We start from the raw sequence: 6,638 nt of genomic DNA on the forward strand, positions 1-6,638 counted from the left end.
CCTTTCACTCTAATAGCAACTGTAAATTGGACAGTGCAGTTAGATTAACAAGAATTTAAGAATTGTGCCAATATCAGATATGTCTATGTCCTGGGAAATGTTCTTGTTACTTACAACCTCATGCTCATCACATTAGCCTATGTTAGCTCAACCGTCCCACAGGAGACCCACCGATATTGTAGAAGTAGAGTATCATACTAATTTGAGTGTTCCAGATGTTACGTATGACACCAAGATGGTTGCACAGGGAGGAGTTCAGACCCAGGGTGCTGAGCTTAGTGAAAAGCTGGAAGTGCACTATGGTGTTGAAGGCTGAGCTTTAGTCCATGAAGGGCAGTGTGCAGTGAAATGGTGATTGCCTCAACTGTGGACATGTTGGGGCGGTTTGCGAATCGTAGTGGGTCTAGGTTGCTGGGTGGAGGCTGATATGGTCCTTAAAGCCTCTCAAAGCACTTCATGATGACAGAAGTTAGTGCTACGGGCCGATAGTCATTTAGTTCAGTTACCTTCACTTTCATGGTTCACAAACAATGGTGGACATCTTGTAGGATGTGGGGACAGCATACTTGGATATTGAGAGATTTAATATGTCCATAAATACTCCAGCCAGCTGGTCTGGACATGCTCTGAGGACGCATTTTAGGATGCCGTCTGGACCGGCAGCCTTGCAAGGGTTAACACGCTTAAATGACTTAATCACATTGGTCACGGAGAACGAGAGCACACAGTTCTCATGAGTGGAGGGGGCCCGTGTCGGTGACTCAATGTTGTTTTCCTCGAAGAGGGCAAAGAAGGTTTTTAGTTTATCTATGAGCAAGGAGTCTGCGGCGTGGCTGGTTTTCCCTTTATTGTCTGTGATTGTCTGGAGTCCCTGCCACATACAGTTGAAGTCAGAAGTTTACATACACCTCAGCCAAATACATTTAAACTCAGTTTTTCACAATTCCTGACATTTAATCCTAGTAAAAATTCCCTGTTTCAGGTCAGTTAGGATCACCACTTTTTTTTAAGAATATGAAATGTCAGAATAATAGTAGAGAGAATGATTTATTTCAGCTTTTATTTTTTACATCACATTCCAGTGGGTCAGAAGTTTACATACACTCAATTTGTGTTTACTAGAGTTGCCTTTAAATTGTTTAACTTGGGTCAAACATTTCAGATAGCCTTTCACAAGCTTCCCACAATAAGTTGGGTGAATTCTGTCCCATTCCTCCTTACAGAGCTGGTGTAACTGAGTCAGGTTTACAGGCCTCCTTGCCTACACACGCTTTTTCAGTTTTTCAGTTCTGACCACAAATGTTCTATAGTGTTGAGGTCAGGGCTTTGTGATGGCCACTCCAATAACTTGACTTTGTTGTCCTTAAGCCATTTTGCCTCAACTGTGGAAGTATGCTTGGGGTCATTGTCCATTTGGAAGACCCATTTGTGACCAAGCTTTAACTTCCTGACTGATGTCTTAAGATGTTGCTTCAATATATCCATATAATTTTCCCACCTCATGAAGCCATCTATTTTGTTAAGTGCACCAGTCCCTCCTGCAGCAATGCACCCCCACAACATGATGATGCCACCCCTGCGCTTTACGGTTGGGATGGTGTTCTTCAGCTTGCAAGCCTCCCCCTTTTTCCTCCAAACATAACAACGGTCATTATGGCCAAACAGTTCTATTTTTGTTTCATCAGACCAGAGGACATTTCTCCAAAAAGTATGATCTTTGTCCCCATGTCCAGTTGCAAACCGTAGTCTGGCTTTTTTATGGCAGTTTTGGAGCAGTGGCTTCTTCCTTGCTGAGCAGCCTTTCAGATTATGTCGAAATAGGACTTTTTTTACTGTGGATATAGATCATTTTGTACCTGTTTCCTCCAGCATCTTCACAAGGTCCTTTGCTGTTGTTCTGGGATTGATTTGCACTTTTCGCACCAAAGTATGTTCATCTCAGAACGCGTCTCCTTCCTGAGCGGTATGACGGCTGCGTGGTCCCATGGTGTTTATACTTGCTTAGTATTGTTTGTACAGATGAACGTGGTACATTCAGGCAATTAGAAATTGCTCCCAAGGATGAACCAGACTTGTGGAGGTCTAGAATTATTTTCCTGAGGTCTTGACTGATTTCTTTTGATTTTCCCATGTCAAGCAAAGAGGCACTGAGTTTGAAGGTAGGCCTTGAAATACATCCACAGGTACACATCCAATTGACTCAAATTATGTCAATTAGCCTATCAGAAGCTTCTAAAGCCATGTCATAATTTTCTGGAATTTTCCAATCTGTTTAAGGGCACAGTCAACTTAATGAATGTAAACTTATGACCCACTGGAATTGTGATACAGTGAATTATAAGTGAAATAATCTGTCTGTAAACAATTGTTTTAAAAAATAGCTTGTGTCATGCACAAAGTAGATGTCCTAACCGAGTAGATGTCCTAACCAAAACTGTAGTTTGTTAACAAGAAATTTGTGGAGTGTTTGAAAAACAAGTTTTAATGACTCCAACCTAAGTGTATGTAAACTTCCAACTTCAACTGTACGTGTTTGAGCCATTTAATTGCGACTCCACTTTGTCCACTTTGTCCCCTTTATGATTGCCTTGCAGAGGGCATAGGTGGTCTGTTTGTACACGTCCATGTTCCCAGTCACCTGGTCACATGGTTAAATGCAATGTTTTGCACAGTTTTGCGCAAATGCTGCAATCTATCCATGGTTTTTAGTTTGGATAAGTTATAATTGTCACAGTGGGAACAACATCCTCTATGCACGTATTGATAAACCCAGTCACAGAGTCAGTCAGTGGAGGCTCCTCAGAGGAGGAAGGGGAGGACCATCCTCCTCATTGAATTTCATAAAAATAGTTAACCTTTCGATTAAAACTATACAAAATATGTTCAGGTCACCAAATAATTGTTAAAACACATTGTTTTGCAATGAATGTCTACAGTAGCCTCAACAACACTCTGTAGGGTAGCACCATGGTATAACCACGGTGTACCCGGCGGACAGCTAGCTTCCATCCTCCTCTGGGTACATTGACCTCAATACGAAACCTAGGAGGCTCGTGGTTCTCACCCCCTTCTGTAGACTTACACAGTAACTATGACAACTTTCGGTGGACTTCCTCCAACCTATCAGTGCTCTTGCAGCATGAACTGACATGTTGTCCACCCAATCAAAGGATCAGAATTAATCTAGTACTGAAAGCGTAAGCTAAAGCTAGCTAGCACTGCAGTGCATAAAATGTGGTGAGTAGTTGACTCAGAGAGAGAAAGACAATAGCAGTTTTTAGCAACTTAATTTCTTTAAAAATGAAGGAGAAGTGAGAGATAGAGAGAGCTAGCTAGCCATATTTTGTCATATATTTTTTTCACTTTCTCATTCACTTACTTAACTAGCTAGTTTAGCCTACTCAAACACCTGGCTCAACAGAGAGGGATGCTACATTAGCTAGCTGTCAAAGGCTATCCAAAACTGGAACTCTTCCAAGTCAAGGTAAGCTTTTGGTTTTGTTAATTTATTGCCACCGGGGCCCATCAGTGTAACTGTTAAATTGCTTGCTGCTGACGGCACACTGTAGCGGGTTTACTAATGCATGAGTTCTTGTAGCTATGTTGATTATGACAAAAAAAAATCTCATCAAATCAAATGTATTTATATAGCCCTTTGTACATCAGCTGATATCTCAAAGTGCTGTACAGAAACCCAGCCTAAAACCCCAAACAGCAACCAATGCAGGTGTAGAAGCACGGTGGCTAGGAAAAACTCCCTAGAAAGGCCAAAACCTAGGAAGAAATCTAGAGAGGAACCAGGCTATGTGGGCTGGCCAGTCCTCTTCTGGCTGTGCCGGGTGGAGATTATAACAGAACATGGCCAAGATGTTCAAATGTTCATAAATGACCAGCATGGTGCAATAATAATAAGGCAGAACAGTTGAAACTGGAGCAGCAGGACGGCCAGGTGGACTGGGGACAGCAAGGAGTCATCATGTCAGCTACTCCTGAGGCATGGTCCTAGGGCTCAGGTCCTCCGAGAGAGAGAAAGAAAGAAAGAGAGAAAGAGAGAATTAGAGAGAGCACACTTAAATTCAAACAGGACACCGAATAGGACAGGAGAAGTACTCCAGTTATAACAAACTGACCCTAGCCTCCCGACACATAAACTACTGCAGCATAAATACTGGAGGCTGAGACAGGAGGGGTCAGGAGACACTGTGGCCCCATCCGAGGACACCCCCGGACAGGGCCAAACAGGAAGGATAGAACCCCACCCACTTTGCCAAAGCACAGCCCCCACACCACTAGAGAGATATCTTCAACCACCAACTTACCATCCTTAGACAAGGCCGAGTATAGCCCACAAAGTTCTCCGCCACGGCACAACCGAAGGGAGGTGCGCCAACCCAGATATGAAGGTTTGGCTTGGAAAGATTTTAACGCCTGGTCACAGACCGCTAATGTGTTCTGCACTGAAGTCCACAAGCAAAGGGAAAGGGTGAGAGGAAGGAGGAGAGCGCGTAGATGAGAGAAGGAATTATACAATGATCATGCTGTTTGTATGTGGCTGCTATGAAAGTGAACTGTGTTTGTGTGTGATCAGGAGTGTATTCATTCTGCCGATTCTGTTGAAAAAAGTTTTGATGACAAAGGTGCCCAAGGTAAACTGCCTGCTACTCAAGTCTAGAAGCTAGGATATGCATATAATTGGTAGATTTGGATAGAGAACACTCTAAAGTTTCCAGAACTGTTAAAATAATGTCTGTGAGTATAACATAACTGATATTGCAGGCGAAAACCTAAGGAAAATCCATCCAGGAAGTGCTATTATTTTGAAATGCCTGTTTTTCCATTGAAAGCCTATCCACCATGCAAACATTTATGACGCAGTTCACAATCCCTATGGCTTCAACTACATGTTGCCAGTCTTTAGGCATTGTTTCAGGCTATTACTCTGAAAAATGAGAGAGAAACACCACTTTCAATGAGAGGCCAGTGGAAATTTCCAGAGATGTGTCCTGCGCGATCCCAAGAGAGAGCGCCTTTCTTGTTTTTCCTTTTCTATTGACGAAGCTATTGTCCGGCTGAAATATGATTGATTATTTATGACAAAAACAACCTGAGGATTGATCATAAACATCGTTTGACATGTTTCTACAAACCTTTATGGTACTTTTTAGATTTTTCATCTGACCGCGCTTTGTGCCAATGGATTACTGAACGAAACGCACCAACAAAACTGAAGTTTTTGGACATAAATGGGAGTCTTGTGAGTGCAACCATACGAAGATCATCAAAGGTAAGTGATCAATTCTATCACTATTTCTGACTTTCGTTACTCCTCTGCTTGGCTGGTTACTGTTTGTAATGATTTGTCTGCTGGGCGCTGTTCTCAGATAATCGCATGGTTTTCATTCGCTGTAAAGCCTTTTTGAAATCTGACACAGCGGTTAGATTAACAAGAAGTTTTCTTTAATTAAGCTGATGTATAACACTTGTATGTTTTAAGAATTTTTATTATGAGTATTTCAGTTTTTGAATTTGGCGCTCTGCAATTTCACTGGCTGTTGTCGAGGTGGGACGCAACCATCCCACCTATCCAAAAGAAGTTAAATGAAAACAAAAATAACAAAATGGGCATAAACATACCTGAACTTATCCAATATAGACTCTCGTTTGCCAATGATTACACCCTAGATCAGCTACACGCAAGCAAGATTGTGCAAGGCGGTATTGAATCTGTCACTGTCTGTCACCTCTAATGTTTCTCTTGAATTGTGTGCACCTACGTTGTAAACTGTTATTCATAGGTTGCTGTAGCAACCTCATGATGGGTATAGGGAAAATATGTGTGTCATGTAGAAGCCAAAACCTATCGATGTTACATTTAACTGGGTTGAAGGATCGGGAGACAGGCACAGCAATGAGTAATATGGGTTTTTATTTCACCCAAATTACGGCGTGCCATATAAGGACAAGGGGACGAAGACCAAACAAACACGTAACAAAAACACAGGGTTGAAACCCAAACAAAAGTGCGAGGAGTACCTCGAATAAATTCCCAATCCACATTTGCACGAAAGCCCAAAAACACACAGCACAGGTACTCACACGCACCAACGGACATTGTAACAATAATCGATGGCACAATGGAAACCAAAGGGCACACATATACAAATACAATTAGTGGGAATAGGGGCCCGGAGGGATCCGTGAAATGGGAGAATGGAATATGAATGACAGTCATCCAATATGCCGTAATAGAAATAAGGCCATGATCATTAAAACAAATTATCGCCCTCCCTCTTCTTGAGCGGCACCAACCGCCACTGGAGTCAGTGTCTACGTTGATACTCAGAAGAAACCCAAAACATTTTCCACAACATAATGCTATAGCACAACATATGCTGCCCATATTTTCCTTGCCCTTGTGGTCTACTGACTGGCCGTGTACAGTAGCCCACATTATGTCCTGTGTCCCACTGTTCAACAGCCTGACTGGCTGGACTTCTATCGCGTTCCGTGCAGCTTCTATGAATGGCAGTATTTCATGACAGGTGAAAATGCTCTGAGGCCTTCCTTCCTTCCTTCCTTCCTTCCTTCCTTCCAGAGAGAGAGAGAGAGAGAGAGAGAGAGAGAGAGAGAGAGAGAGA

This window comes from Oncorhynchus mykiss, chromosome 17 (assembly GCF_057628025.1).
Source record: "Oncorhynchus mykiss isolate SJ-2025 chromosome 17, ASM5762802v1, whole genome shotgun sequence".
Lineage (NCBI taxonomy): Eukaryota > Metazoa > Chordata > Actinopteri > Salmoniformes > Salmonidae > Oncorhynchus > Oncorhynchus mykiss.